This window comes from Lacerta agilis, chromosome 3 (genome assembly GCF_009819535.1).
Source record: "Lacerta agilis isolate rLacAgi1 chromosome 3, rLacAgi1.pri, whole genome shotgun sequence".
Lineage (NCBI taxonomy): Eukaryota > Metazoa > Chordata > Lepidosauria > Squamata > Lacertidae > Lacerta > Lacerta agilis.
Window position 1 is genome coordinate 63,432,824 of NC_046314.1, and position 15,612 is coordinate 63,448,435.

The following is a 15,612-nucleotide window of genomic DNA, read 5'->3' on the forward strand; positions in this document are numbered from 1 at the left end:
CAGAGGATGAAAGTGAGAGGTGTGTGTAATCCGAAAGTGAGGAGTGGGAGTAGAAAAACAAACGGGAAACCCAGGACTAGTCCCTTGGTGTTTTCTGCACAGACAAGTGTTTTTAAAAAATAGCTTTATCCTGCCCCCTCCTCATATCGACCTGCTTCAAAGTACAGCACGTGTTCAGAATAGACAAGTTATTGAACATTCTTCAGTGTTGCATATTATATGAATAATGTGTATGCATTGGTTGCAGCGAGATACTTGTAAATAAATGCCTGAAGTTGCTAAAACTACAGATCATTCCTATAAGTAAAAAGCTGTATCCTTAACTAACCAAATAATTTTACTGAATATTCTCATAAATGTTACACATACAAATAGCAACAGAGAATTTAGAGAAGCAAAAAAGGCTCTCTTAATACACATTTTCTGTGCACTTTTTTGAGTTACATTTTGTAATCTTACAAACAAAATTTCTTGTTTAGAATAAGGATGGTTTCTTGCATTATGCTATTTTCCCACCAATATTCCAATAAGTATTTTTTTTTTACTTTTTAGAAAATAGGTTTATTAAGCACACTGATTTAGCTCAATAAAGTTCTTTAAAAACCATTTATATACTTATTTTAAACTCTAGCTGGAATATTTCAAGCTCACTGTTTTCCTAATCTAATGTGTGGGTGTTTCTAAAGCTTGAGAACTGGTTGTGACTTTGTTTTTGTGACCTTGAGTCTAAGATTTTTAACTCCCAGGAAGAATTTTCCATAGCTACTGTCCTACAGTGTTTGCTGTTGAGGGTGGTATTTTCAAAAGTGTTTTAAAAAAGAAGTTAAAATGGAACAAATAGTTTTAACAACTTGGAAGAAATATGTCTTCTGGTGACACCTTTCCAAAGTAAAATTTCACAGTGTACGCACAGTTTGTTGCTGTGAGATAATTCAGCTACAGAAATGTAACTGCAGAAATCATGAAATGTGACCAAAGTATCCGACCAAGATGATAAAATAATGCTGGCTTCAAGCTTGAGAAAGAAAAATTCCTGCTAAGAAGGTCAAGCCAGCATCTCTTAAGCTATGTGAAAAAGCATAAATTATTTACTATGTTTCGAATCCTCTTGTACTTTAGGTTCCAGGAAGGGACTTAAGCATTTTACCCACGTGATTCCAGTTGTTGGGAGAAAGATAAACTATGATTATTTTAATATTAGCTGTGCCAGTGTCTAGAAAGAATTAATCAGAAAATGTTTATTCAGAAACATAAATATATTATTTTAAGTAACATCTAGCCAATAATAATAAATTTTAAAATGCAGTTGTTTGCATGAAATCTTCTAGACCAGGGATAGGCAACATGGTGCCCTCCAGATATTGTGGACTGTAACTTGCCCTCAGTCGCAGCCAGCATGGCTGGTATGCAGGGTGATATGTGTTGTAGTCCAAAACATATTGGGAGCATCGTTTTGGCTACTCCTGCTCAAGACTACATAAAATCAATTATACCACACCTCCTTAACATGTTCAAGCACCAAAAAGCATGAGCTGCTAACAAAAGCACTCTATACTGACCGAAAATAATGGAAAGTTCTGGTGCTTTCTCAAACTCCACTCCCATCCCTTCCATACTCTTCTGTCCACTGTTTAGGTCAGTGTCTCCGGCAGAGCCAGACATGGCCAGGCCTGTTTTCTCAAACCTGTTCCTTCTTTCTGTTTTTCCCGATGGAGCCTCCAGGAACATTTCCCCACTACCAACCCAGAATAATTGTTTGTGGTTGTTCTGGGGAAAGAGGCTGCACATTTCCTTCTTCACCCCTGGTTATAATATTCATCAGACATTCAGCTGAATCAGACTAAGGGTTCACCTAGATTCCACTGAGTTTTTTTTTGCAAATGGTAGCTAACAAGATGTTTCTGGGAAGCCCACAAGCATAGTATCAAATAAATGGCCCACTCCCATTATTTTAGCATTGCAGTGGTAAACCAGGCACTCTCTTTATGTCATTGGACTACAGTTCTCATCATCCCTGACCATTGTCCAAGTTGGCCTGGGCTGATGGGAGATGGCATACCAACAACATCTGAAGGACCACAGGTTCCTCATCCCTGTTTTTGCAGCTGCTATTACACAGTCTTTGAACATAACCTTTGATAACTTATCCTCCATTAATTTGTCTAACCCTTTTAAAAAGCCATCAAAGCTAGAGGATATCACATCTTGCAGTGATGGATTTCATAAGCTAATTCTATGTTTATGGCTGATTGGAATAATCAGACATACTGCCTATGTTTTTGACATTGGGGAGGAAAAGTATTGCTCCTCCCATGGTGACTCTTTTAGTGGTAACCAGGCCATCCAGTGTTGTTGGTGGTTGGAAGACTTTGCCTGCCCTTCAGATTTGTACCCAAGTGCCACACTTTCTCTCGCCTTCCAGAGAGAGTGAATGAATGAAAGATAGCCATTAATCTGTATAGAAAAAAATAAATGCACACATTGGGATAGGGATAACTGTCCCAAGTCCCTGCTTATCATAGTGCCTATAATGAGAAGCAGGTTTCCATCTAAACAGTCCCAGTTTGCAATTTATTTATTTTTTACTTTGTCCAGTAAAGCTCAGAGAGAATCTCTGAGAAGCATAGTAGCAACTAACTACAAAGCCCTACCATGGCCTGGATGCTGTTTCTTAGAACAGGGGCCAGCAACCTTTTTCAGCCGTGGGCCGGTCCACTGTCCCTCAGACCATGTGGTGGGCCGGACCATATTTTGAAAAAAAATAATGAACAAATTCCTATGCCCCACAAATAACCCAGAGATGCATTTGAAATAAAAGGACATATTCTACTCAAGTAAAAACATGCTGATTCCTAGACCATCCATAGGCCGGATTGAGAAGGCGATTGGGCTGCTTCTGGCCCACGGGCCTTAGGTTGCCTACCCCTGTCTTAGAGCATAGGTAAAATTGAGACAAGAGAATTGTCTTTTTGGAACTTGCTTTGGTATATGTGGATTCTAACAAGTATTCTGAGAGTTTGTGATAGCAGTCCCCTGCAGCACACAAAGGAATCATAGAAGTGGTATGCTATGCTTCTATGTAACTTTAAGGTGCTTAATTAACACGATGCAAAGCGAAATATTGCTGACTGCTTTAGAATGTACACTGGAAATTCCCTATCATACCCCAGGGTATATGCTTATACCCAATTTTTGATCCATATAAACTTAGCAGGTTGAGTTGCAGTAATTTTGAGCCATTCCTTAGAATGCATATTATATTGCCAGTAGTGAAGGAAATTGTTTTGCCTTATGCACTAATGAGAGACCATAACTGTCTAGTGCAGTGGGCCTTGTGCCACTTTCAGGTGAACCTCAGTGCCTCAGGCTGACCGGGGCCTCCCCACTTGCCTACTGTGCCCCATAGCCTTTTAGTTGAACCAATGCCAGCATCAGGAGCACCTTGCATATTGAGTAAGAGTGCACGAGGTGGTGTGGTAGCAGTTGGAGGAGGAGACATCTCTTCTAAAAGTGTTGGAGGTGTTGAACGCCATTAAAAAGTGAGATTAAAAGTTGTTTATTATTAATAACCATAAAGATAAAAATAAATTAGTAATAGAAAGGAAGGGTGTGAGAGAGAATCTGTTATCGGAGGAAGAATAGAATATAAAATGACAATGGCAGGTTATTAGGGTGTGTGTGTGTGTATGTGTGTGTGTGTGTGTGAAGGGGATAAGGTAAAAATCAAATGTAAAAGGCTTCAGTTTTTTCCAGCTACTGTATTTCAATATCCTTAAGTGCTGCAGTGGCTATTCTGGAATAGCTACGTTTCCTGGTTCTAACATAGGTTAAAATCCATACTTCATACATTTAAAATTAATATACTTGGTTATGGTTAAGGGATAAATAATTTGTATTAAGTGACCTTAAATATGCATCACACATTAAATAAAAGGGGATACACATACGCTTTTTCATTTAAAAGTGCACAGAATAAATTCAGGTACTGCACAATGAAAACAGTTTATGTTGGGAGTTGAGCAGGAATTTAGAGAAGTACAGCTGACCATTTTTCTCAGCCCCTGTGTGTTTCAGCACAGTTCGTATAAGCACGTTCCACTCCACCTCCATTACATACCCTTTAATGACTTGTTTAGTGACGTTTCCAGTTTACTTCCTGGTTTGGCGCCGTGCACGATTGTGCATCATTTGGATGCACATTAATCAGTCATTGCCTGTACATGCAGACATATCCCCAATCGACCAGTATTGCTTATCTTTGATTTATTGAGGTTAGTTTTTTATAGTGTTATTCTTATTATGGAAATGTAAAATAAATATTTTATGCTGCAAGCAGATACACATACAGGTAATTTCCCATTTACGTGGGGGTTATGTTCCGAGGCACTGCACGTTTAAATAAAATTGTGTATATTGGGAACACCATTGTGAAAGGCTGCAAACAGCCTCTGAACCTCTGGAAACTCTTGGAAAAACCATTCAGAAAACAAAAACTCCACCACAGTTGCTCCCTCCAAACCTCCTTGCTCAAGCTCCAACTCCCCACAGGCCTCAAAGGTTGGTGCAAAGGCTCCCCAGGAGTGCATTTGCAAAAGCTCCTGGGATTGATAGATGCTATTTTCGTGCCATTTATCCATTTATATGCTCTTTTAGGACTGTTTTTGCCCCCTTTCATGCCATTTTGGGGTTTGCAATGATGTGCGCGCTTGTGCATGTCTCAAATGTGCGTAGATGAGGAGCTGCTGTAATTAATGATCACGCATCACTTATGTTCCTGTACTTCTGTAGCACTGGCAAAAGTTTAATCAATTCCTCTGCAATTACCCATCCCTCTCACCCCACTAAATCTCCCTCATGTTGTTTAAAACAGTCTAGTTATTAATTTTAAGTATGGCGGGCGATACTCAAAAGATCATTGGACTTATTCATTCACTTCAGTGGGACTTCTCTGTGTATGAGTTGGATATCACTCTGTATAGAAATACCGGTACAGTACTTGTATTATCCTGGCTTCAAAATTAAGACCTGCCTTATAGATTCTTTCACCCTTTTAAATCTAGGAAATGTAGAACTTTTCAGTATAGTAGTACCTCCGGTTACGTAACCCTCTGGTTACATAAACTTCAGGATGTGAAAGTGGCAAACCCGGAAGTATTTGACTGGGGTTCGCCACGTGTGCATGCGCAGAAATGGTCCTCAGGTTGCGGAAACCTCAGGATCCGACCGGACCACTGGAACGGATCCCGTCCACAACCGGAGGTACCACTGTACACTGAAACCATCCTTAATGTGTATAGCATCAGTACTTTAGTTACTACATCGTAATTTATTGAAAATCCACTAATAGTTCAAATAGTAGTTCTATGTATCAGTACAAAATATTTAAAGTCATTATTTCACAACTTCTGGCAGCATTCTTAGGCCATTGTAAACTAAGAAATAGTTGGCAGGTCAGTTTCAGCATAATACATCACCGGTTCTGAATCACTGGTTCTGTTCCCATATTTCTCAATATAAGAGAAGTTTACTTTCAGCTCTTTCTCTTAAAATGATTTATAATGTAAAGTCAGGTGCTTGATGACTTAAGCTCAATAAGCTCATTCACCCATTGATCCTCAAAATACTGCACATTGAAACAGTGAACGGTGGTAGAGGACAAGCACGGTCCACATTACTGCTGCTGCCTTTCCTGGCCAAAGTTGCAGGAGTATGTTTACCCATATCCCATGGTGTTGCTCCTCATTTGCCTTTAAACCACAATAATATATTCAAAGTAGTCACTCCTCGGTAGAACCTATGGTAAATTCTGCACTATTTAGTTACGTGAATCCACCTCACAACAGAGTTCTCTGGAATTTATTCTGATGAAATATATTTACAAGATGCAATATAACTTTTGAGTGACAGGGTGGATTCTGATATTATCAATGATCGTGCTATCAACTCTGAGGAAACTCCACTCCACATATTGAACTTCCCCTGACTTGAGATCTACTGGGAAGGCCCTGCTGGTAGTTCCAGCTTTAAAGGACATCCTGGAGTTTATTACTTGCCAAAGGGCCTTCACAGAATTAGTATCATAGTTGTGGTTTGCAGTCACCCTAGGGGCTTGACTGGCACCAGCTTGGTTTATCTTTAGGCACCAACTGAAGATCTGTTGATTTGCTTTTTGACTAGAAGGATGCCTGGGTTCCAGGACACAGACAGATTACAGGAAAACAGAACATTGGTGATTTTAATTGTTTTCTTCATTAATTGCTTTATGTATGAATTGTTGTTACTTACTTTGGATTTTAGAATGAAGGGTAGGATATAACTTAAAAAAACAACAACTCTTAGTTGATTAAAAGCACAGTCCTATGCATAGAAGTGAGACCTTATCCTGTTGATGACTTAAGCTCCTTGGTGCTTACTTCCAAGTGTGTATAGTATTGCAGCCTAATACACCAATTGTTATGTTTGTCCAGAAGATGACTTACATTTTGTGAGACATTTACATTGTTTTCCAAATTGCAGTAATAATAGCAGAATTAATTATTAATGCTAATGTAACTACTTAGGCTTCCAGGATTCTATTTTTGCGCATTCAAGTGAACAGCAATATGGAAGGAAGTAATTTAGCACTTTACTTTAGTCTGTCTATTTTCATAGTTTGCATATTTAATCTTCCAATATAGTGTATCAATGTAGCGGAACTAGAGAATAATATCTATATAGTACTTGCAAAGTTTGTGAAACCAATGACTATGTTGGGGTCTAAAAAGTTGCTTTGGCCTGCCAAAGAACTTGGGACTTTTGAAGTGTTGAGGCTTCTTATTTGAACAACAGACTGCAAACCATATCACATTTCTCTCAGTTTCCCATTGCAGAGATATATTACTTCAATAAGTTTTAAAACAATGGGGAAAACCTTTTTTTAGTGCGTGGGATGGTAAAAAAAAGAGATTTAGTGAGAAATAGCTAATACTTCTGTAACGGAAAATCCCAGGTGTGGAACTGCCCAGCCACCTGGCCCTTAGGGATAAGCCCACTGGTTTCTGCGGAATTAAATAAAAGAAGTCCAGCCACTGGAGCAGGGACAAGACAGGGTTTATTGCGCAATAGGTTACAGTCAAACTGCACACCCAGAGCAGCGTTACAAGAACTTTTAAAAACTCCTATCATATCCCAGAATACAGTTTGGAAACATCATTACTACATCATCACTACATCACGAAAGGGAAGGGTTATACATGATTGACATATAGGAAAAACAAGATTAGCATATGGGGGAAACAGAGCAATATCAGGGAGATAGCCCTGGGCCAATGTGAATGGGTGTTAAGTATTGGCAAGGATACCTTGAGCACTTATCTGGGAGAGAACAATGGGATTCCAGCTGAGAGATATTAGCCCAGTGGCTTCCTGAAGCACCCAGAGATTACCTGCTGAGGCATTTCCCTGTGTACATGGTCTCTCTTGCTGGATCATGGAAGAGAGATGGGTCCCCTTAAGGGCATCACTCCATACCCCAAATGAGTTTACTCAGCAGGAGACTTTGCTTAGGTGACACCCCCCCCCTAATTTCCGTAACACTTCATTATGAAACTTAAGTTTACGTTGTTACTGAATTTATATGAAGTTACTATTTGGTGTATTTATGAAATCTTCTATGTATGTGTTCTCCAAACAGTAATTGTAAATACTGTATGCCAAATGTTGTATTGGCGGAGCAGCAAGCTGTTGCATCCTAATGTACAGTACCTAACTATAGCTTATTTTTTGTCTTTGGAGAAATAGTTACAAAAAAGAAGATGAAAATAGCAAAATGAATATTTTATTTTCTATCTTTATAAATGGTATTTATTTTATTTTATTAAATTTATATACCACCTTTCATCCAACGATCTCAGGGTGGTTCGCAATATAAAAATACAGTATAAAAAAATACAGGTATGTGGAACTCAACATTATCATGCAAAAACAAAAGAGATGTTTTTATGGAAATACTCATTTTTTTTTCAATCTGGGACCCCACTTCAGAATTTACCTGAAGCAGCACCAGTTAATTTGTTTCACAGGTGAGCATGTGTAGTTTTGTATGTGCAGCAAATGTGAATATCTGTGAATGGGAGGTATTCAGCTTTAGAAGTGGACCATGTACAGGACACGTGAAGAACACATTAGAACAAAGCAGCAGTTCTTTTTCCTAAACCTGGTTGAGAGAATGGGGTAGGAGGAGAATATTATTCCCTAAATGCTAAATGGATGAGGGAGGGTCCTCTCACAGGAGGCATTCATTCCATTCATTCTATTCTGTCTGCTTCAGGTTTCTTGTCGTCTCAAAGGGAGCTTACTCCACAGTTTGAGAACCACTGTGTTAGTGAAAGCTTTAGCAAGCACAGAAGCTGAAGTCTTTCATATAAGGGCTCTGATTGGTAGATGTTAATGGAAGTTCTTCCTTTTCATTGAGTCATGCAGTTTGCAACCTTATCCTAAACATATTATGATTTTCAAGACTACATAGCCAGAGACACAATTGCTCACACAAAGGACTTTTTCTGTTTCCTTTCTAGCAGATTTATAAATAGTCGCCTCTCCTCACAAGGCCATTATACACCAATTGCCCTGTGAGAAGGAAGAAGAGAAAGAGGGAAGCAGGCAAAAAACATTAGGGCCTACCTTGGTCAGACTGCCCCCCCTCAAACTTTACTCTTTATCTTTACCTTGACACTCTGTCATTTATTTTAATATTTTCAAATTGTAAACCACCTTGCGTATTTGGGCAGAATATAAATACAATAAATAGATAATAGACCTGGGAACCTTAGCAAACAAATTTATTTATACTTACATTTATACATACATTTATTCTGTTAAAAATGATTGTGAACATATATTGGGGGGATTTTCTACCACTGTATTTTTGCCCACACAAAAATTGCCTTTAGAATGTTACATACAATTAATTAGTTGCATAATAATTGAAAACAATAGAAGTTAATTTGGGCAACTGAAATAGATACAATGAGTCAAATATAAAGTCAATCTTGTAATGCCCCCTATGTGCCTATCCCTAGGAAGCACGTATATATTTACGTGCACAGCTTGTCAAGCTTGTCAACACAAGTGTATTCACAGAATTTCAGTGCCTTATTTTTCCTCTTGTTTTAAATAATGTAAGGGAAATTTAAGCTAAGAACCCAGTAAGAGCACTGCTGAATCAGACTAAGGGCCTATCTAGTCCAGCATCCTGTTCCATAGTGCTCAACCAGATTCTCATGGGGAGTCTGCAAGTAGGACATAAGCAGAACAGCGCTGTCCCAATTTTTCTTCCAGAGGTATATTGGCAGTAGTACACAGCCATCATTACTAGTAAACTTTATTTGTCAATAATTTACTTAATTCCCTTTTAAAACTGTCCGAAGTAGTTGCCATCACCACATCTTGTTGGAGTGAATTTCATTGTTTTAACTATGTGCTATGATAGTTTATAAGTGTACACTGTGTGAATAAATATTTTCCTTTGTCCAGAATCTTCCAGAATTCATGACTTTTTTGTGAGAGGGAGAAAAAGCTTCAATCTTGCTCACTTCATAATCTCTCCCCCCACCCCCACCCCCACCCCCACCCCAGACTTGTATTTTTTTCTAAGTGGAAAACCCCCAGTGTTTTCATCATGGGGAAGTTACTCTTGGTTCATTTTGGTTGCTCTTTTCCGTACCTACAGTATACTTTGAGGTTTGGTGACTAGAACTGTACATAGTATTCCAAATATAGGCGCACTATAGATTTGTATAATGGCATTATATTGTCAGTCATTTCACCTTCAGTCTTTTTCATAATGATCTGTAACGTGGAATTTGTCTTTTTCACAGCTTCAGTAAACTGGGTTGACATTTTCATTGAGCCTAGCTCAATGATCTCAAAATCCCCCTTCCTGGTTAGTCACTGTCAATTAGGCCATTAAGTGTATACAGTGGTGCCCCACTAGACGAATGCCTCGCTAGACGAAAAACTCGCTAGACGAATGGCATTCGCTAGCGGAAGGCTGCTCCGCAAGACGAAAAAGTCAATGGGACTGCCTCGCAAGACAATTTTTTTTAAAGCGAAAACTAGCGGTTTGCATTGGTGCTTTGCAAGACGAAAAAATCGCTCTACGAAGACACTCGCAGAACGAATTATTTTCGTCTAGCGAGACACCACTGTATGTGGCTAGGATTCTTTACTCTTAAGTCAGAGGTTTTCGACTTTGAGTCCATGGCTCCCTTGACTACATTATTTCTGCGGCACCCCTGTGGGGCTCAGGAGCTCAGTTATGACATCCCTTGCCTGCAAGCTGGCAGCTTCTCGCCCTTTTTTGAACAACCTGGTGGAGTGTTCCTCTTCTCTCCCCTCTCCTTGGGAGTCCTGGGCAGCTGCAGCTGCCGCCCCTGGTCTCTGAGCTGCCTCCCCTGCCCTGGACATGAAATGCATAATGTATACCAGCCTCTTTTGAAATAGCAGTGTAAATATTTTCTCTGTAGGACTATAGTGATTTAAAAAAAAAATCTGTTGAGTGCACGTGTTACATATGTTGGCCATGTGTAAATTACAGAATTTCAGTGCTTTTATTAACCAACCAAATTTCACCTTGAATGCTTTATAAGCATCAGTGAAATAAATGGATAGGATCATCTTTGGTTATCAGGAATCCTATTAAGCAGGCTAATGTAATGTAAGCAGGGTTTAGTTAAGCCTGATTTTGTTAATGTATTCTATGAGTCAGCTTTTGTGTCCTGATATATATATATATATATGTTCAAGATGGGTGCGCGGATGCGAAGGCCTTGCTCTGTAACTGCTTGACCGGTTGCCTTCAAATTTGGATGCAAAATTCCTTGGCCATATGGGAAGGTTCTTAGGTACCTAGATTGCAAAAATACCACACCTTCCCCAGGTAAATCCATGAATTTGTGCAAAAAAACAGCACCCTCCAGTGGACGTCAAAGGAACACACGCTTTACAACAACAGACTTCAGAAGAGAGTGGGAGGGGGAGCAGAACTTGAGGTCGTCTCAGCCAATAGGCTGTTGGTGGGGGAGGGGCCAAACCAACCTTTAGCTACCACTGCCATAACAACTCATTGCCTCAGGCTTGGCCAATTCCCATTTTAAAACAGTGAGCAACAGACATGAGAGTGTGGAGGTGACGGAACAAATCACAGCACAGGAGTTCAACAGAACAAGCTGTGGAGAGCCAGGCAAAACCGGGGGGGGGGGGTGGGGACCAGAGAGAAGGGAGGTAGGAGATCAACACAGTTTCGGAGTGACCACGGAGAGTGTGGGGGAGGGGAACAAATCACACCACGTGAATGGGAGGAAGACGAAAACGGGGGGGGGGGGACTGAGAGGAGTTACGCAGAAGTTCATCAGGATAGGCTGTGGCAAACCAGGCAAAAACGGGAAGGAAAGACTGAGAGGAGGCAGGCTTAAGTTCATCAGGATAACGTGTGGCAAACCAGGTGAGAACGGGGGGGGGGGGGGAGAGCCACAGCAAGGCGCGGCCGGGCCAGTTTGTTTCTTATGTAGTGAGAAAGGAATGTGTGTGAAATTATAAGTGTATTTAAAACTCAGTCCCATAATTTTGGAGACAGAGCATGGAGTGAATGGAATATTTAAAATAGCGCCCCTGACATTTCCCTAAAATTCTAGTCAGTCTTCTTTCCCCCCCTGCCATTTAAATAGGTAGCAAATCCTGCTTAGAATTATGAACTGAAAAATATTTTTTGAAGATGGTGTATTTGTAACCTGTGCAACAGTTAAGAGTTATACAACTCTTGATTTCTATGTCTATTCAAGTATTGGATAGTAAGCAACCTTTGTAGCACTGAGTAGTGTGACTGCTACACCCTTGGCAATGCTTTTGTATGTAGCATGATGCTGTATAAGAAGTGGGTCTTCCATGCTATCTTCCTCTGTTGCCAGTATGACCTGTCATCACATAAAAAAGGATCCTAATGGTGGAACATATATTGTACAAGGTGTGGAGTCTTCTTGGCCCATCTTCAGAGGCATGAAATATTTAGAAGGCAAATGTTGCCTCCTAGAAATAAGAGACTGAAATGTAGTGTTGCTTATGAAGAGCACCACAGTCCTTTGCAATCTTTTGGATCTCTACAGGAAAAGGCCTTGCCAAACAAGAACTCTCCTTTTCATTAGGGGTGTGCACAGGAATGCAGTCCTGAATAATGCAAATTGTGTGAATTGCACTGAAAATATGCAAAATGGTTTTATTTTGATAATGCTGGTGTGTTTTGAATTCATTTTTGAAGCTCCCATTCTGTATGAAGCATCATGAATATTAAACTCAGGTAGACTATGATATCCATTCCTAAATTTGTACAGAATAATCTGTTGCCATCCATCCCTGGACATTTGTGGAACTGCAGCTGGTATATAGCCTTTCAGCGATGGAGAAGAATGCTGGGAATGCTTAAACAATCTTGGAAATAGGTCATGGTTTAATAGAACTATACAAAAGTGAATGACAGTTTCTCAAGAAGTTCTAGTGATCCTTGAAGCTTATTATTAATATATACCTGACTAAACTATAGAATGAATACAGTGACCAAACCAGTTCATTAAACTTCCACAGACACTGACCATTAATTTGGCAGAAGTTATAGTTATTTCTTAAGGATAGTTTTAAACTATTTTTAATTTTGTATATTAAACCAATTTCTTAGCAAAATAAAATTTACCTGGTAGTAAGCCTCATTAGTACTAAGTCAGGCCCCAAAATGGCGTTTCCGTGCACTCTGGCACTCATCACTGTGTCCCATTGCGCCAGAAGCGGTTTAGTCATGCTGGCCACATGACTCAGAAAGCTTTCTGTGGACAAACGCCAGCTCCCTCAGCCTGAAGTGAGATGAGCGCCGCACCCCATGGTCGCCTTTGACTGGACTTAATCGTCCAGGGGTCCTTCACCTTTTACTTTTACCAGGTCCCAAATAGCTGATATGCTAATAAAGTGAAAGCAATGTGTTTGTTTGCTTTTTCAAAAAAGAATCTGGTTTGTGATTGCAGCACACACAATGCCTGACCATTTTTTCCCTGTGGCATCTCCAGGTAGGACTGGGAGAACCCACTCAGAAATACAGGGGAGCTTCTTCCTGTCAGAGTAGACAGCACTCATCTAGATGCATGAATGATCTGATTTAATAAAAGGCCGTCCCCATGTTCTTATTTTCTTGCTGCAAACCCCTTGTTGCTGTGGTTGCACCTTGAGTGACAAATAGCTGTTTTTGGAAGAAGTTTTTAATGGGGAATTGGATGCAGGTAAGTAGGGTCCACCTCCTCATTCCCATTTACTTCAGTATTTTTCTACTTGGTGCCAACTGGATCCCAGCTTTCCTTAGCACTACTTTGGATTTCTTGGTTCACTTCAGATCCATTTAGATCAATAGATCCACCATCAATAGGTTTGTTTTAAAGGTTTTCCAGTACTTACATAGGGGCAGACATGTTTTTCCACACAAGTCCCATCACTCAAAGGGGGACATGCTCTATGGGCATTGAAAGTGCACAGTGTCAAGGAGCCCTGTCTGCTAGCTGCTCATGGCACTATTCTGAAGGGTTTAAAGGGGGGGGGATTGTGGTGTAGAGTGGAGTGACAATACACATAAATGCTTTTCAGTGTAAAGCATTTTTAAAAAAGACTTAAAAAAGAACTTAACGCTATCCACTTTGAGAACAGGAATGGACCAGACTTTCATGGGTCTGTGTCCATCCCTAGCTCCAGCCAGCTGGATCAGTAATCAAAAGTCTAGTCCACAACATGGAGGGCACCAGATTGGCTACCCCTGACATAGAGTCTCTTCTGTTTGAAATGTGTAAGTCAGAAACAGGGAATAAAAGAGTTGTTTGTACCTTGTCTGTATATATATTTGTGTGTGTGTGTGTGTGTGTGTGTGTGTGTGTGTATGCCTAGGATGTTCATTTGTGTGCAGTGGGAAAGATGGCTCATGAAAACCTGTAGCTAGCCTTGGCAGTTGTATGGTATATAGCTGCAGATAATGTATGCTGCTATGGTGTGATTCAGATAGAATGCTGGTTCCCAACAAAATAATGGCTTGCAAATGGGGAGGCAACCACATGGATATTGCACTCTCTTTCCTTCTTTGGAGAAATTCTGTGTGGTATCATGGTAAAACAAACTAGATTTCTCTGCAACCCTATTTTTCTCTTCATATTTTTCTCTTCTCTGGTTTACAGGAATCCTGGCTTGTATTAATTCTATGTAATATAAGTCAATAGAGTGGGAGGTGTTACTGCTTTATATTCTCTTACTGGTTTTGAGGTCATAAAGTAGCAAAAGCGCCTTGCAATCCTATTGTCTGGGAACTAAAAAATCAATACACTATTCAGTCCAGACATTTGTGGAATAAACAGGCATTGAGCTAGTATCCCAGTAAAAAATGCCACTACATCCTTAAAAACCTTCTGGAAAGAGGAGGTTAAGTTTCTTCTACTTAGCTAGAAAGGTTATGCAGACTACAGGCAATAGGTGCACGCACACACACGCACACACACACACCCCCGTATTGATGCACAATAACATGACACTGAACTTCTAAAAATACTTGTTTTTTTTAATAAAATTAAAAATATAAAAGTACATTGAATAATGTTAACTCTTGAAACTTGATCACTACCACAGGAAAAACAGTGGTTTTTGCTGTGGTTGCTACCCTGTCGTTTGTTATTTTAACGCTAGACACAGATGTCCTGGGCTGTCTCATCCCATAAAACATCCTTACTACAGGGAAACCAAGGAATGTGGTGCAAGTGTTCTCAATTCCTAGGCCAATAAACGAACTATAGGGCAGGGATGGCCAACTCCCAAGAGACTGCGATCTACTCAGAGTTTAAAACTGGCAGTGATCTACCCCCTGTTTGGGGGGGTTCAGGTCAAATTTGTTGAGATATTTTTTGGGAGGAGGAAAGCAGTCTTCTAGGGGTTCAGGGCAAAAATGTTGAGCTTTTCTTAGGGGAGACAAACCTGTTGAGCTTCTTTGGGGTAGCCAGTGATGTACCAGTGATCTACCGCAGGCGTCCAGTGATCTACCGGTAGATCACGATCTACGTTTTGGACGCGCCTGCTATAGGGTATTGACTAAGAGGACATCTCTGACTCTGCTGTATCTCTTACCTTGAAAAGGAGGCTTGAATAGCACATCTATGCTGCACGGGGAAAGGAGATCAGCACTTTTACAGCACACCTTGAGCTTCCCCCTGTGCCAGCACTTCAACTAGGGGTCAGATACAGTACATTTTTGGGGATCCTGTGAGAGGGAAAACATATATGACAGCAACAGAGTATGTATGTCCATTCCTGTGATCTGGTGCTTTAGTACCAGGTTTAGTACCAGACTCACGTGTTTCATCTTCTAAGATTTCAATTCTTGGACTATGTATTGGCTGCAAACACATTGTTCAGTTTCCTCAGTACTTCACTATTTACATTACCTGTTTAATGACTTTTTTAATGACTTGCCACATTTAACTTACAAGCCTCCATGTAATGCACCGATAAATTCTAGGCAGTAGAAATTCTTTGCATTTTTCACTAGCAAGGAAGGAATGCTTCAGG

General features: G+C 40.1%; 1 protein-coding gene across 2 annotated transcripts in view; it reads left to right on the forward strand.

The window, feature by feature from the left end:
* The window catches only part of AKAP12 (A-kinase anchoring protein 12), a 68,512-nt gene that overhangs the window by 7,550 nt on the left and 45,350 nt on the right, over positions 1–15,612 (forward strand). The window lies entirely within an intron of this gene.